General features: G+C 39.5%; 1 long non-coding RNA gene and 2 other non-coding genes across 4 annotated transcripts; all 3 read right to left on the bottom strand.

The window, feature by feature from the left end:
• Positions 1-8036: 8036 nt before the first annotated feature.
• LOC118451656 lies at positions 8037-15863 on the bottom strand. 2 transcript variants are annotated; one of them, XR_004841169.1, is made up of 7 exons: positions 15521-15863; positions 14449-14504; positions 13057-13126; positions 12383-12465; positions 11144-11173; positions 10234-10278; positions 8037-9602 (listed from the first exon to the last, which is right to left on the bottom strand). It is a non-coding gene; the product is annotated as an uncharacterized LOC118451656 (long non-coding RNA). The 2 variants fall into 2 exon arrangements; XR_004841168.1 differs by having other exon boundaries at positions 14449-15863.
• On the bottom strand, positions 9780-9850 carry LOC118451673. Its single transcript, XR_004841186.1, has one exon. It is a non-coding gene; the product is annotated as a small nucleolar RNA SNORD50 (small nucleolar RNA).
• Positions 12190-12256, bottom strand: LOC118451676. The gene has a single exon (XR_004841191.1). It is a non-coding gene; the product is annotated as a small nucleolar RNA SNORD50 (small nucleolar RNA).
• Positions 15864-15991: the final 128 nt, after the last annotated feature.

Genomic DNA, 15991 nt, shown 5'->3' with positions numbered 1-15991 from the left:
ACAATACAATTTTTTTTTTTTTACTTTTTTTTTTTTTTAAAGATGCCTGGAGTATGCCGCACTAAGTGAGTTCTCATTTACAGCACAAACTCCAAGCTAGAGCACAAGGATGAGGAACTATTACAGTAAGTACCTCAGGCTCTGCTTGCTGCTTTTCAATAGTCTTCTTCTGGAAGACTTACTCTGTCCTTTTATATGGGCCTTGAGAGATACTAGAATTCGATCTTAAGCTAACAGCTTCAGCACATGTGCTTAAGTTTACCCTTTCCAGCTTGTGTAGCAGTAACCAGGTACCTCTTCATTGTTTTGCACAGGGCAGTGAGGGCAACATAACCTGTTCTTAAACCTGAAAAAATTTGTAATTTAATACGGAATGACTAATACAGCTGCATTACACTGCTAGAAGCAATAATTTAGTTCTTCTGGGAAGCAAAGTTTTAATTTTACCTAGCAACTGGGCACTAGGAAAAATAAATTGCTATTCTGTGATCTGCAGGGGACATATGAAGAACTTTATGCTTTTAATCTGCCTTCAGAAAACAAACTTAGAAGTGTCTCTGATCCTGTAAAAATATACAGGGTTAGTTTTTCTTTTCTAAAATTTCAAGATCTTAAAAGTAGCAGCAAGTAAGAATAATTACAGAGAAACTTCATTTTGAAGACTTAAATCTATCAGGGCCAATTTTCAAAAATTCTTTTATCAGTTTATGACTAGTTAAATCATGGCTGATAAACCTGTGAACTTGTTCGTAGGTGCCACATTCAAATTAAGAACACTCCTAGTAGCTCTTGTGTTCTCCAACTGGAGTTAGGTACCAAGGAATAGGAATGTTTAGAGGCATGTATAAGGCAGTAAGAGAAGTCAATGCAACTGTGTGAGAATATACATTTTTACTGCCAATACATCAATTCTTAGTTCCAGCAGGATCAATATAGATGTCTGAGCGTGTCCATAAAAACACTTAAAATCACTGATGACAGTTAACTGCAGGAGTTTCTAAATTCTTTCATACCCTTCCAGATCTGCTGCTTTTCAATTTTTACAGCCACATCCACAGCAATAGCTTGTCTCTCTCAAGAAAAATTTAAAAAAGCCTTACTCAAGTGATCTTCTCATGTATACTAAAAGGTAAATGTTTGTAATTTAGTGCCAACATTTATTTTTACCCCTTTAAATTTCTATTAAAAGATCAGTCCTGATTAGTAAATTTGATGCATGAAAACTGTTAACCAGTTTCAGATCAACGGTATTGAGATACAGATCTGCTGCAGCCAAAAGAGGTGGTAAGCAGCGTGCAGCAGAATCTTTTAGTCTGAAAATGCTATGAGCTCCTCCAGTCTAAGCACACAGTGGAAAAAAATTAGAACCAGAAATGAGGGCTATTAAGGTGGAAACTTTTGTAAGCTATGCACATTTGATGCTAATACCTTTCAAAAACAACCATGAGACATTCCCAGCTTAGCAGTTCACCTGCTTTCTATAGCTCAGCAGAGGTAACACAGGTGGGTTCTTCCACCCTCAGGCTGATGGCAATAGTGCTGACAAGACATTAGCATTTCCTCTCAGGCTCTTTCCAACTCCCCAGTTGCTAGTCAGATTTCATAGCAATCAGTCCATGCTCCCCAGCAAAGACCACTAAATCCATATTAAGCTTAAATCCCAGTAAAAGGGAGACTGTCTCAGCCAACCACAGAACGCAGGTATCTCACAGATAACTTACTGTAGCTCAGCCCAAGACAGAACATTTTCTGTATCATTTATCTTAATCACCAGAATTCTGAGAGGTAGGATTAGACCATGTATGAAATAAAGACAGCCCAGGAATTTTTTAAAACCTCTTTGTCACACTTCAACTGGAAGCTCTAGCAGAAGCTCACAATGTTTGGTTCCCAGGCCAGATGCCAATTCTGCTGATACTTCTTTTTGCTGCTGCTATAGAAAAGGCTATCATCTTCACAGAAGTTCGTTTCTGCCTTTTTAATGAATCTGAGATGCCTGTTTCCTAAGCAGACTTCAAAATAGTCCAGTAGAGAAGAGGCAGTTCAACACAGCCTGTTTCTGCAGAATTGAGATATTAGTGAACAAGAAAAACGGTTATGGTTCTTCTGAGAATATTAGACAAAGAAGTGCATTTGATTATTTGTCATGTTATATTAATTATGAGTAGGAAAGAGCTTTGCTTAAAATACTACTCAACTTCCACCTTTTTCTAACTCGTATTTTATTGCCTGGAACTTTACAGCACAGAGAGCCCAGTATCAACACAGAAGTGGGGAAAGAAATATTTCCCTTCCACATCTGAAACAACCTGAAGCCCAGCCAGCTATCAGTCATGATAGATTTGCAATTTAGCTAATCAGTGACTTACTTGCAGGCTCTGTCCCTGATTTCTGAAGAGCAAATCACAGCTGTCAGATCACATCCATGACCGGAATTGGTCTTGTTTTTACAACTCAACAGGTGTTTGAACTTTATTACAACATCCTTGAATCCCAGGCAGAGAAAAATTTCCCAGAGACCTTTTCTTCCTTCCCTTCACTGAAGTTTCACATACCAGTGCTCTTATAGCTCTTCTGGGATTAATACTGCGTGGATACGTAGTAGTCTTTTGTAATTTTGTATTTTTGCCTTAGTTCTTGGGGTATTTAATTCATAACTCTTCTGGGGAAAGCAATATAGGACTAGTACAGAAGATTAGGAGATTGGGACAGAGCTGAGGGCTACGCAATAGTTTTGGACACTAAGGTCCCAACCTTGGCCCAGGGTAAGAAAGCTCATGCTAGGAGATAGCGCAAGCTTCCACAGATGATGTGCTCTATCTATAGAAATTATAACTTCAGGAAAGACCAAATACACATATCCCTTTTGTCAATTTAAAAGCTAGTTTTCCTAGTTGAGAATCAACAATATGTTAAATTTTCCTGGTCAGACTTCAGTGGAAAAATCACAACTAGAAACCCCAAAGTAGCCTTTAGGGAAAAGCAGCAAGACAAGAGGCAAAATACCTCCAGGAGTGCTACCTCAGGATAACAGAACACCTCTTCTTGGTATAGTGTTTTCTTCTCTTACAGTTAGGTAAGAATACAACACAGTGTGATTATAGGCAACCATCCTGATCCCTGTTAAGTTTCTTCAGCCCAAAGCAGAAGCTAAGTGGTTTCTACCTTTAGTGCGCACAGGCAATGGCCATCACAAAGACAATGGTCCTTACACCACAGCTCACTAATGACACAGCTCACACCACCCTCTGCATAACCACAGTAGAACTTAAAATTTGAAATCAAAAGGGCCAAAATATGACATCACCCACAGTATATCACAGCCTCAGAACCACTGTCCTGAGGCCAGAGGCCGGGAGCACTACAAGGAGTCTCATTTCTGAGGGTAGGAAGTTAGGCTGGTGTCACTGCAGAAGGACATAGTAGCATCAATTTAGAGCACAAAAATCTTTATTCTCAACAACTTTTTTGATTCCTTTGGTGGAAGATATTTCATTTAGTAAATATTTGACTAAGACTTGATTCGTACTTAAAAAGTCTAATATCCAGACACTGCTATGCAAAGGCTACCCTTTTCTTACAAGACTATCTCCTCTCCCTACAATAAGTCATAGGGACCATAGGCTGGCACACCCAGACAACCCCAAGAGGTTTGCATGTTCTTTAAGAAGCATACCCTCAGAAACAGGGGGAGAACATCTAAAAGGATGTTTTTCCTCCTGCCATCTTATCAGGCAGTAGCACTGGTGGTCTTCAGTTCTTGGTAATTTTGGATGCTCACGATAACAAGTGAGGCATCTCTCCAAATCTGTGGAACTCCTGGCAAACCATCTTTCTCCATATTTGTAAGCTAAAAAACTTTGGACTTTCCCATATGCAGCATGGCTCATAATGGGGCTGCATTTCTATAGAAAATATATCTAGCAGTTGCTGCAATTGTTCTGTCTTACTTTTCTAATTAAAAAACTAAATGAAACTCCCAGGAGAAAGTATTCATACTACTTCCAGTCATCTTATAGCAGTTAAAGACAACACAGCAAACCACTTTGCAGTCAATCCTGCCAACGGGTCATCACGTAAAGATCCTTTTACATGGAAAAGGTTTTCAGCAGCCTTACAGCCTGTACATCAAATTAGCAGAAACTATTTTGAATGACTTTTCACTGGCAACATAACTTTTTAAGTTCAAATACACATAAACGAGGACAGCCAATTCTGGCAACTGCAATAGTACTTCAAAAACATGTTTTCAAAAACCCAGACACTGTTCCCACCCCATGAAGTTTTTTGGGGGGGGAACATTCTCAGCACTGTGATACCATTTATTTTAAAACACTCTTTTAAGATGTTCTGAAGGTAACTCCTGTTCCTGCCGTTAAACTTATTTTATATTATGTGGTTTATAATCTGTAAAACAGGAAGAGGGGGGAGCATTAATTCTCACAAACCAAACTGCCTTTTTGTTTGCAATAGCAAATAGGTAACTTAATAAAATTTTCAGAACCAGAAACTAAACAATCCATTTTCAGAAAACATTTATTCTAAGATACACTGGGGAATGAATAAGCATGCTCTGAACATGAAATCCAAATGACATTAAGAGTCACTGTGTTTCAATATTGCATTTTTCTGATGGAGCGCAAGAAATTAAACTAAGACAGTAAAACAACTTGCTTCATTTTCTGCTACAGAAAATGACCTAACTGCTAGACAGAGCTAACACACAGAGTTTAAGTCTCAAGCATTTCTTTCAGGACTCTCTAGCTTCTGCAACTTTCCTCATTCTGACTGAAAAAAGAACCAACTAAAGCTAGGGCAAATTATTTCCTATTTTGTCAAGGTAACATGAAGTACACAGATTTAATGGCAGCTGTATATTCCTCCTCTTCAATGCTCTTAAGATGATTTAAAAATACAACCTTTACTTTTCAATCAACTTACCAGTTTCAATATAAGCTCTAAGCATTTGTTTTGTTTCAGTCCACTCATCCCTTTCTAGCTTCTTTCTACATATATAAAATAATGACCGAACTTTATTTTAGGACAAATTTTAATCATCCCTTTCTTACCTGCAACCTTAAAACAATCATACTATCATTTCTGGGAGAATGTCCCTTCAGTTACTGAGAACTCAAATCACTGGGGAAAAAAAAAATAGCAGTTATCGGTCTGGTGAGAAGCCTGAAGAGTAGCTCGGGGTGCCGAAGGTAAGAGCGTGCAGCAATACTTCAGATTTTCACCTCCAACATAGTTCAATTAAACAGTAAAGTTGGCCTGGCACTGGGGCCTTAACAGGACTCCACCTACCACTGTTTTCATTAATGTGAGAGTTGAAAGCAACATCAGTTACTAACATCCACACTACTTCATGTATTTTACAGCCCTCCTAACATTCATGTTTCACATCTTTTTAAACGGAGATAGGCCGTAATTGCCAAGTAGTATTCAAATACAAATGAAAATCTCCTCAGGAAATTCCCAAGCAAACTGCTGGAAAGGCTCTCTATACTTCTCCTGTTTCTCATACTGGTCATCCTCAGACAGAATACTGAGCGAGGCAGACTTTGTCCCACTCAATACAGCCATTCTTCTGAGCATCAAACACCACTTTGTCCTCCGGAGCCTGCAGGAAGCTTGAGACACCGGCAGGGAAGTACTGTCTTCATAGCCCTGATAGCTCAACTGGACTATCAACTAAAAAGCCACATGATGTTTGGAAGAAAAATGGAATTCCTAGTTTTAATTTTACTTTTGCAGTTTACAGCCTCCAAGGGAAACCGAGGGCAGACAAGCAAAAATGCTTGTAGTACCGGTTCTAGGAACAAAAAGTACAGAGAATGTAAATCACTGACACCTGCATTTACATAGCATACGAAGGCCTCCATCTGTACTCACCTGAAATTACCATTTATCTGTTAAATTCAGACTCCAGATGATAACTCAGATTTTGTCCTCTGAACTGTGGGAGGGGATGGGCAGAAAAACCACTGACCCAAAGTTGGGGTTAAACACTCTCCAATACAGAGTACCTTTCCTTGGGCAAAGTCTAACACTACACTCGCTCTGCTGTGTCCCTGTTTGTCTCTTAAGGAGTCCCTCTTGCAACTGTTATTTCATCGCAGTGCCCGTTTTCGATCAGTAAATCTCATACCCAAGCTTTGTATGGCAAGTTTGTACAACCAAGAGCCCGCCGGCACCAGAAGGCAGCCACCTCACTGAAGCTGGCACAGGATTTAACTGCAGCCAGGGCAGCAGGCTCCTCTGCAGGCCCCCCCAGTACAACCTTACACCCGAACGTCTGTTCCTGGGATCTGTTACTTCAAGCAGGCTTCACACCAGCAAATGCACTCAGACACAGTGGGGGTGCTGTGGTGAGATAACCAGCCACTGCTAGCTTGGTTTCGCTCACTTGCAACTGTTTATAGATCTACAGCCTCCACCGGCAGGACAAGTTCTTCAGCAACAGACAAAACCTCCCACCTTAACAGGGACCTCATTACTTAAACGGTAGCAAAGCATTTATGCAGACCTACTCTTGTATCCTCCTTGTGGTTGCAAGGCACTCCTCCCTCCTGTTTCTAAGCCCACCACTCATGTAACTCAAAAAAAGGCTCTGCTTTTTCTGCCTGGTTGCTAAAACAGATACATAGCAATATTCCAGAACAAAAGTTTGTCTAACCATTGATTTTTTGGACCACAGCCCAACAGCCATGTGACGCTTCTAAGCTGCACACTAATGACAGTGCAAGATTTCACCAGGCTACTTAAAGTATGAAAAAGCAAAGTGCTTTCATGCTGTTTACTGCACTGTCTTAAGTCAAAGCTTTGCATCTAGCAAGCTATTTTGTAAAACCGAAGCTTAATGAAGTAGTTTTGCAGAGAAATCTCATGCCATGTGTTCCAAACATGTCACAGCACTCTTCACATCTTATCTCAATCACTTGTATAAAATATCAAAACCATACCAGAACTAAATCCACGAGTGGCTTGCAAACACATTATCCCCTGCTCCCACCGAGGAAAAAAAAGCCATTACAAGTACTATTCTTTCCATCTTAAATACTACTAATACACATTTTTTGTTGGTTACCCATCTCCTGCAGCCCTAAAGCACAGGAGCATCCATACAGAAAGGTTTGCAGCTAACAGCCAGTATGTCTTACCACTGGCCACATCTACCTTTTTCTATGCCAAGTGAGAGGTTCATCTTCATGATTGAACACTGTTCCTGGGGATGGGTCTCCACCACCTAATACACAGGATAACAGGATTCTCTGGCACCCCGATAGCCAATACTGTCAATCCCAGATCAAAAACCATCCCCAAGGAACGTTTTAGAACATACAGAACAAGACTGATGTGAAGTACTTTGGGTACCTGAAGTTCCACCCACAATCCTTACACTTTACCTCTAATATTTTGATCCCAGAAATCACAAGAGCAACTCATTCTCACCAATTTTACTGCATATACACATCACAGTTACCTCCTCAGCTTCTTCCATATTTCACATTAGCATCAGCCCAAAGGATAAAAAGATGGTACCTTTATACTCCAAAACACGTGCCATAAACATACGCTTCTGACCCTGTAATGCAACTCATACAGATGCTTTCAGAGTATCTAACAAGTACTTACCAAATACTGCTGCTGCATTACCCGTGTCTCTAACATGTTTTTTCCTCCAGAAGAGACTGACCTAGCTATAGCTAGGACTGGCAGCTTTTTGACTTACCATGCAAGAAGCTTCACTAGATGCTGTCAGCAGCACCCAGACTTTTCATAGAACTGCAATGAAAGATGGGAGAGAGGTCCCTTCCCACTTCTGAAGTCCATCATCACCAAGAGTTTACATTCTCCAGGAGTCACTCAAGCACAGCATGGATATCACATGTGGAATATCACAACATGCCCAACAAGCACTGTACCAGCCAGTGCAACAAAGCCACGTTGCCTTTGTAGCTCTCGCAAAGTACAAGCTGTCGAGGAACATCGTGGTGCAACTACAGACCTGATGTGCAACAGCTGGGTTTTTAACATCCTCATCTTTATTCAAGAAAGAGCATGTACAAAACATGGCACATGGAAACACCTACCCTTGCCAGTAACATTTGTTAACAGAAATAATAAATTCCTCTTGAAAGCAATTTCTGTAGTAAATTTCTGCACATTCTGATACATTCGATACTGATTTAGAGAGTTGCTTGCTTTAAAAAAGCAGCCTTTAGCCAAAGTAGCTGGTTACAATAACCAAAGCACAGGAGATGCTCAGTGAGCCAATACACTCTTGAGTTCAGTCAGATCCTCAATGTACATTTTAGTAGTCAGATGGATATTTATTTTTGACATTCTCATGCTTGAGGCACTGCTACTGGTAGCATTTTGAAATTCATGATGCTGCTTAGACAGAAAATTGAGCTTTTAATGGAATTTGTCATTTAGAAATAGGCACATTCCATGAGCTATAGGAATTATTCCCAACTCTCTAAAGGAAGAGAGCTGCTGGCGTCCAATGCTGTTGTTTTTGGCTGCAGACCATAAGGATTCACTAACTGTAGCTCTATCAGTTTTTAGGTATCATGCCATTCTCGCGTTTCTTCCTTTAGAAAGCATTCCTGACAAATAGGTCCGAGAGTCATGCTTTAAGGCAGACTACATCTATGTACATAATGATTTGTCTTTAGAATCCAATTGACTTGGTATCCAATTAATGATCCCTCACCCCTCTGTGGAATACTGCCAATTTGCTGAATACAGCAAATATGTTGTGAGTGTGACACAGCAGCATCAGTTTTCAAGTGACTGCCCAAACTACGAGTTCCAATGCGTGTGCTCCCTTCTCCCACCACTGCCCTCTCTTCCCCACACAGCAAGCAGGTAACATTGCCAGTGTATTCCTCAAAGGGCAGTTCCACTGTTGTGGTCTTTTCAAGCTAAAGTGGCAGTCCATAAAACCCCAATTCCCCTCTCTCTCACTACATACAGATGGCAATGCAAGCTTTAGCGCTTGGCTTTTCTGTAACCACATCGTTCCTGATGACACCTAAATTTCTTTCTTAAAAATGTTTCATGTTTACGCTTCCGTACCACCATCACCTCATCTACTTCCTCCTATCTCCTGGATGACACCACCCTCAAAAAGCAGACTCACTGGTTTGAATTGGTGTGATTTGTGTGGTTTGAATTTTTCTTTCTCCCCATCTTTATAGGGCCTACCTATGAGTTCCATTGTTTTGAGTCGTTACAGATCTTCAGTATCAACAAGTCTGCATACCCTTATGACATTCTAAAAAGGCAAATACTCCCAGGGGTTTTTCCATGTACTGAAACTCAACACACACTTCCCTCATATTGCTGCTATACTTCCTAGAGGGCAGCTCAATGTTTTGGGAAAAGCGCTATTTTAAATATGCAGATGCAGTGATTTTGGTTCACATGCAGTTTCTGAAAACAGTATCTGCTGAACAAAACTGCAGCAGCTGTTTCAGCAGGTTTTTAAAAGCATGGTATCCCACTCCAAGCCACAAAAACTCTTCAGGTGTTACACTTCCTTCCAGTTACAGACCATCCAGGCAGCACTGACAAAGTGCTCCAACTCCTCACTGGAAAAAGAGAACAAGGTTTAAGTAAAATTGTTCATTTGAGGGAGAAATTTCAATTTGCAAGTAAGCACACAATACTTTGTGTACATTAAAGTGTTACCATCTCTGTGAAAAATACTAGATCCCCATAGACATTATAGTACTTCTCCAAAAGTTTAAATGAAATCTTTTGGTCTCATCTCAGATTCCGGATCCGTATTATGTTTTTCAGCAAGGAATTCAGGTTCGGGATAGGATCATCACAGATGAGACAAAAGCAATACAGAATATGTAAATCTAATAGGAAATGTACTGTTTTTCTGTAGGGTTTCTGATTGCAATAAAAAAATTAAACAGTCTCTAGTCCTTTGACATTTCAATAATTATGTACAATTATTTAGAACTTTGCATATAGGTTTGAAAGCTAGCCAAGGTTAGGCAGAGCTGTCAGCACACATTGTGACTTGGGGAACAAGTGTTCTTAAATTCTGACTATGTACAGAATTAATTACTCTACCAACTTACCATATCAATTAATTACTGTATTAAATATATCAACAACTGTCATAATATAGAAAATTCCTGAACTGTAAGTACAGAGTTACTTTATACCTAAAATGAGAAAATGGTTAGAAGCTTCTCAGTTACATACCTGAATAAGCTAAAAACATTTGTTCCTACATTTTTGACCACTTCCCTGTCCAAAGAAATAAGACATTTATTAGTTGAGATTTTTCTTCCTTCACTCAAAATACAACTTGCCATCTATTTATCTCTCATACAGACCAAGCTGCATTACTGAACATGTGCTGGATTAGTATCAGTACTCCGCAAGCTCTGTGAAACTTAACTTAGAAGCGTAGTCATGCCACAGTTAAGATTCATTTTGCTTCTCTTGCCCAGCTATTGCTCAACTTGGCTACGAACTTATAGGCAACTAAACAATCTCCTATCAGAATCAGAAAGTTCATTTCATTAGCTAATACTTGGTTCTCAGCTTCTATCAAAACATTAAAAACTCCAGAAGCTAAAATCCACCAGCAAACAAGCACTAAATAAAAAACTGCACGCGGTCCACATTCTTCTATGCACAAGTCTCCTGCAAGCAACAGGAAAATGGAGACTACCTCTGAACTAGAACTGAAAGTTCAAAAAAAGGCCAAGATAGTTCATGAAATGTTTCACCCTGTTTTCTGTAAGATACACACAAACCCCACTCCACTTCAAATATGCCATTTGTAATACAATTGTTTACATGTCACTTCCTGCTTATAAATGGGATTGACAACAATGCAGTTTTTAAAGCAGTCATTTAAAAATTATCATTACTTACTTAAACCAGTTTTGCTGAGTTTCAAGGCATGTACAGACTATGAAGCCTATCATCTTCAAACACTTCACCTGTTCTGGTGTTAAGAGTAGTCTAAACTCAGATTCACACATGTTTTTCATCAGCAATCAATCAGATTTGGGATAGGTTCTTCACTGGTCAGACATACCAATGGTTTTAAGCATTACTCCCCCACCAAGCTTTTAATCATAAAATGTATTGGAATTCATACCTTCAACCAAGAAGCAGCCTTCAAGCATCTCTGCAAAGACATAAAATGTACTGGTTAGTTACACTAACAAGGCTTGCTACTTCCAACTTTCTCTAGATCAGCCATGCAAGTCACTCCACTTCCTACCTGCAATATTGCCTGTCTAAACAATACAGCATTTTATAGGTAGCACTGCTGCACAAGAAGTTTCACTCACACATTTCAACTCCACATGCTGTCACAAAGCCCATTCATCAAAAGAAACTGCTGGTAGTTAGCAAGGTATTTAAAGGTACCTTTTTTTAATAGGAGTGGAATTAAAGATGTTGTTGTAAGACAGGAAAATTAGAATGTCCTCACATTTTAGATTTTAACTTCTTAAATAAAAACAAACTCTGGATAGTGAAGAAACAGTGCAATTAAAGTAGGTTTCACTGAAAAAGATTAAACTCAAACACTTAGGTAAGAAGGAAGTACTTGGAGAAACCACTACCAATATTCTTGATGCACAGTAAGCATTCATAAGCATGCTTTTTGCCTGCTGCAAGTATAACATTATACTAGCCCTTCCGAATTAGTTTAGCTCTGGAGCTGAAACAGCTTTAATATGATTAGAATTCATTACAATTCACCACCAAATTTCACCTTCAATCATTAACATTACTTTTCCTAAATGCTCACATCTGAGTGAGCCATAAGTTAACAGTCCTAAAGAGGGTCAAAGCACAAACATCATGACTAGCTTTCAAACACCAGCAACACTTCCTTACCAGGGCACTTTTAATACCTGGCTAGTGTTATTTACCCACTACAAGACAGGATAACTCAAATTATAGGGGTCTAACACTTCCCTTTCTCTCTCTGCTCTTTAAAGATGCTAGCTTTTCCAACAGCACATATCCATGTCAACACGGACTGGAGGTGAATTTCAGTAGCGCACCAACATCCTTATTCACTACCTGGAGCATGGTAGCATCTAGTTTGTACATGGGGACAGAAATAAAAGTAAAAACAACTGGGATAATGACTGAAAGAATAAGCAATTTTTGAAAGATTTAAGTGGTTTAATCTCAGTAGCCAGATCCGTATGAAGTTTCTCATCAACATATCAGGTTTGGCAGTTTCATCATGATTCACCACTTTAGTATCAGTGACTTGGAATTGCAAAGCAATTCATACATTCATATATTCCAAAAAACAGGCTTTGTGTCTTCCACATGCAGGTATACTGAAAAGGGACTATATTACAATTAATATTACCTCTATCTGTTGTCCTACAGTTGCCGGGAAGTCTTTCATCAGGATGCCTGACATTCCCATTATTAGAAACTGTTCATGCCATTCTAGAAATTAAGAGTAGAATAATCAATTACAACATGTTCATGCATAATATAGGACGACTTATTAGGAACAACCAAGTTTTACTCTTGTAGATCCCCCTTCCTCCCAAACACTGGTTGTAAGCACTTAAGTCAAATTAAATTTAATACAGATCCTCAAGTTATTTCTTAACATTTCCAAAAGGTGAGAATATCAACTATACTCTTTAAAAAATGAACTCATTTATTAAAAAATTGGAAGATTTGCCTGTTTGTATTAAAAAGTTTCTAGATGTCCCCTTTGTTTTCTTCGCCTAAACACTCTTACACTTGTCTCCTGATAAAGTGCAAATTCACAATTAAAAGCCATCCTGAGGTAATCTTTATCAGATTTAGTATGAACAGTTCAGATAAGCACTTTACCAGCTCCCCCAACAGTGACCCAAATAAACTATTCACCCAGCCTACACAGTTCTAGACCACATCAAACATGCCTGAAATACAACGATACTTTTGATTTTAAAGCTAGGGACACACCTACTAATTTGATCACACATATATTTTGCTAATCTATGTATCATACTATTTTATCCACACTGATCATTCAAAACATACATAGCTTTCAGGAAAATCCACTTGTGTGTACCAAGTATTCTTCTACTTCTGACGGTGCTTCCATGAAAGACTAAAATAGAAATTAAACAAAAATTGTATTCCAAAGTAGAAATGTCTTGCTGTGGCCTAGCATCACCTCTCACGTTACTGTGTCAGAAACAATGACCAAGCACTAAAAATTCACTTTTTCTTACAAGAATTCAATATTGGTCTAGAACAGCCTTCAATACCTGAAAAAATGAAATTTTGTATGCTGTAGGAAAAAAATATTTATGTATTATATTATTTTAGCAGGAGTAGGGAAGTGATCGTGCCCCTGTATTTGGCGCTGCTGAGGCCGCGCCTCTAATACTGTGTTCAGTTTTGGGCCCCTCACTACAAGAAAGACATTGCATTGCTGGAACAGGCCCAGAGGAGAGCAACAAAGCTGGTGAGGGGTCTGGAGCATAAGCCAGATGAGGAGCAGCTGAGGGAGCTGGGGTTTTTTAGCCTGGAGGAGGCTGAGGGGAGACATTACCACCCTCTACAACTGCCTGACAGGAGGTTGTAGCCAGGTGGGTGTTGGTCTCTTCTCCCAGGTGATGGGGCAATAGGACAAGAAGAAATGGCCTCAAGTTGTGCCAGGGGAGGTTTAGGTTGGACATTAGGAAAAATATTCACCAAAAGGGTTGTCAAGCACTGGAATGGGCTGCCCAAGGAAGTGGTTGAGTCCCCATCCCTGGAGGTATTTAGAAGACAGGCAGACAAGGTGCTTAGGGACGTGGTTTAGTGGTGGGATGTCAGTGTTAGGTTAACAGTTGGCCTTGATGATCTTAAAGGTTTTTTCCAACTTAAATGATTCTATGATTCTCCCTCTCTCTATATATATATACGAGTGGCCATGTATTTATTCACAATGCAATACTACTGTCTGTCCATAGTTTGCAGGATCATTACCTCAATAATTACAACAATCACATTAACTCCACACACACCCAAGGCCAGAGAGCCAAGTCACACCATCTCCAAAATGAGTATAATTTAGTACAAGTTAACAAAGTGATTAATCATCTGGGTCTTAATGCTTTTTTAAATGCCACAACAAAAGAAATGAAACTAACAACTGACCTAAGGGCTGACCTTAACTTAGTGAAGAGCACAAAAAAGTCATCAAGTCATCAAACTCAACAGATTGTTGGCAACTATGAAAATGTACCATACTGTAACTGTTTTTGCTTTTCGTCCCACTCAGTAGCTGTACAAAGATGACAACCCTCTGGCAATTAACACATTCTGTACTTTTGATGGACAAAAATATGGAAGTAAGAAATGGAAGCATTTTATTATCTTGATAAACAACAGAAATGTAGCGTTACTCCTACAGCAACAAAGTTAAAAATCCAGAGCCATTACCTTGATGATTCTGTACAGTGTACTGGACACCACTGAAAACTTCTTCTCCATCATACCTAAAAACAAACAGTAAACAAAATTAACACTTGAAATCAGCAGATTCTTATTACCAGGCCACTAAGCCACACACATTACAAGACAATAATCATCAACAATCTCTGAAGTTTCAGAAGCAATAGTATGTTAAGTACTTAAGTTTGCAGGAGGCCTTTTAGAAAGCAGCAAGAAATGCAGCCAGTTTTCAGTAACAAAGGAGTTATGAGTCACATTGACTTGAAACACCACGTTAAAAGCATTGCAGAAATAACTGCGTGTACCCACTATTAAACTTCAGTCCAAAGGATTTTTAATGAAAATTAATCAAGGTTTCAGTCCTTTAAGTATAAGCATTGATTTCAACTGGTTTAGAGAATTCGGTTTTAACCATGTAGCAAGTATTTAAATCCACCAATTCAACCAGCCAAAGCAACACACGTCAAGGTTATTTGTTTTGTCATATACACTACTTCAAATACACCACTTCCAACAATAATGTTTCTCATGCTGCACTACATACATCAAATAAATGTAGCAATCCATTAAAGATAACTTTATTAAACACATTTTGTTTCAGATCACAAAAAAAAAATTTAAGCCATGGAAAATCTTGAGTTAAGCCTGCCTACTACACCCAGTAACCAAAGGTTACTAACGACTTGCAAAGATTCAAAAATTTTATTGTGCAGTAATCTAACGTGTGACTCAGGCTATCGTTAGACAAGCTCATTCAACACAGAATGAATGTACCCGGCAACTTCCTATGTGAACGCAGCCATCTCCTTATCTTTGCTTGCAGATTAGAGCCTAGAATCCTAGCTATCTTTTTTTATTATATTGTTGTTCTTCCAGAAGGACTATGGCTCAGTGACATTAGGATCACAAGAGGGAGATAAAAAAGGCATCCTAAGGCCACAGGAAGTTTGCCATGGGGTTTTATATTTTTTTAAAGCATATCTCCCTTTATTCAGTCTCATTGCCTAGCAAAAAAAAAAAAGGAAATGTCAACAGTTAAAACATTAATCTCATGATTTACTTTAAGAACCATGCGAGGACTGTGCTGTTTGGTTTTTACTTAGCAGGATACGTGGATTTTACAGTAACTGTGTTCTTAAGTCTTCTGTGGAAGGCCGACTCCAGGATGCCACAGGGCTCAGCCCCCAAAGCACACACAGGCAGTGCAAACGCACGCACCAGCCCCATGTCAAACGCACAGGGCAGCTCCACCTCGTTCAGGGAGCCCTGCCCTCTCACTAAACACCTCGTCCCTCATCATCTTCAGGCCGACTTCGTTCACCCCCAATTCAGGCACTGGAACAGGCTACCCAGGGACGTGGTCGAGTCCCCATCCCTGGAAGGTTTAGAAGACGGGTGGACGAGGTGCTTAGGGACCTGGGTTAGTGGTGGACAGGTACGGCTGGACTCGATGGCCTTGAAGGTCTTTTCCAACCAAATGACTCTGATTCCATTTAGTACCGACTCAGGCGACAGCCGAGCGAGGCGTAAG

This window comes from Egretta garzetta, unplaced genomic scaffold (assembly GCF_000687185.1).
Source record: "Egretta garzetta isolate BGI_Z169 unplaced genomic scaffold, ASM68718v1 scaffold430, whole genome shotgun sequence".
In the NCBI taxonomy this organism is placed as follows: Eukaryota; Metazoa; Chordata; class Aves; order Pelecaniformes; family Ardeidae; genus Egretta; species Egretta garzetta.
This window is presented reverse-complemented; position numbering and strand designations above follow the sequence as displayed.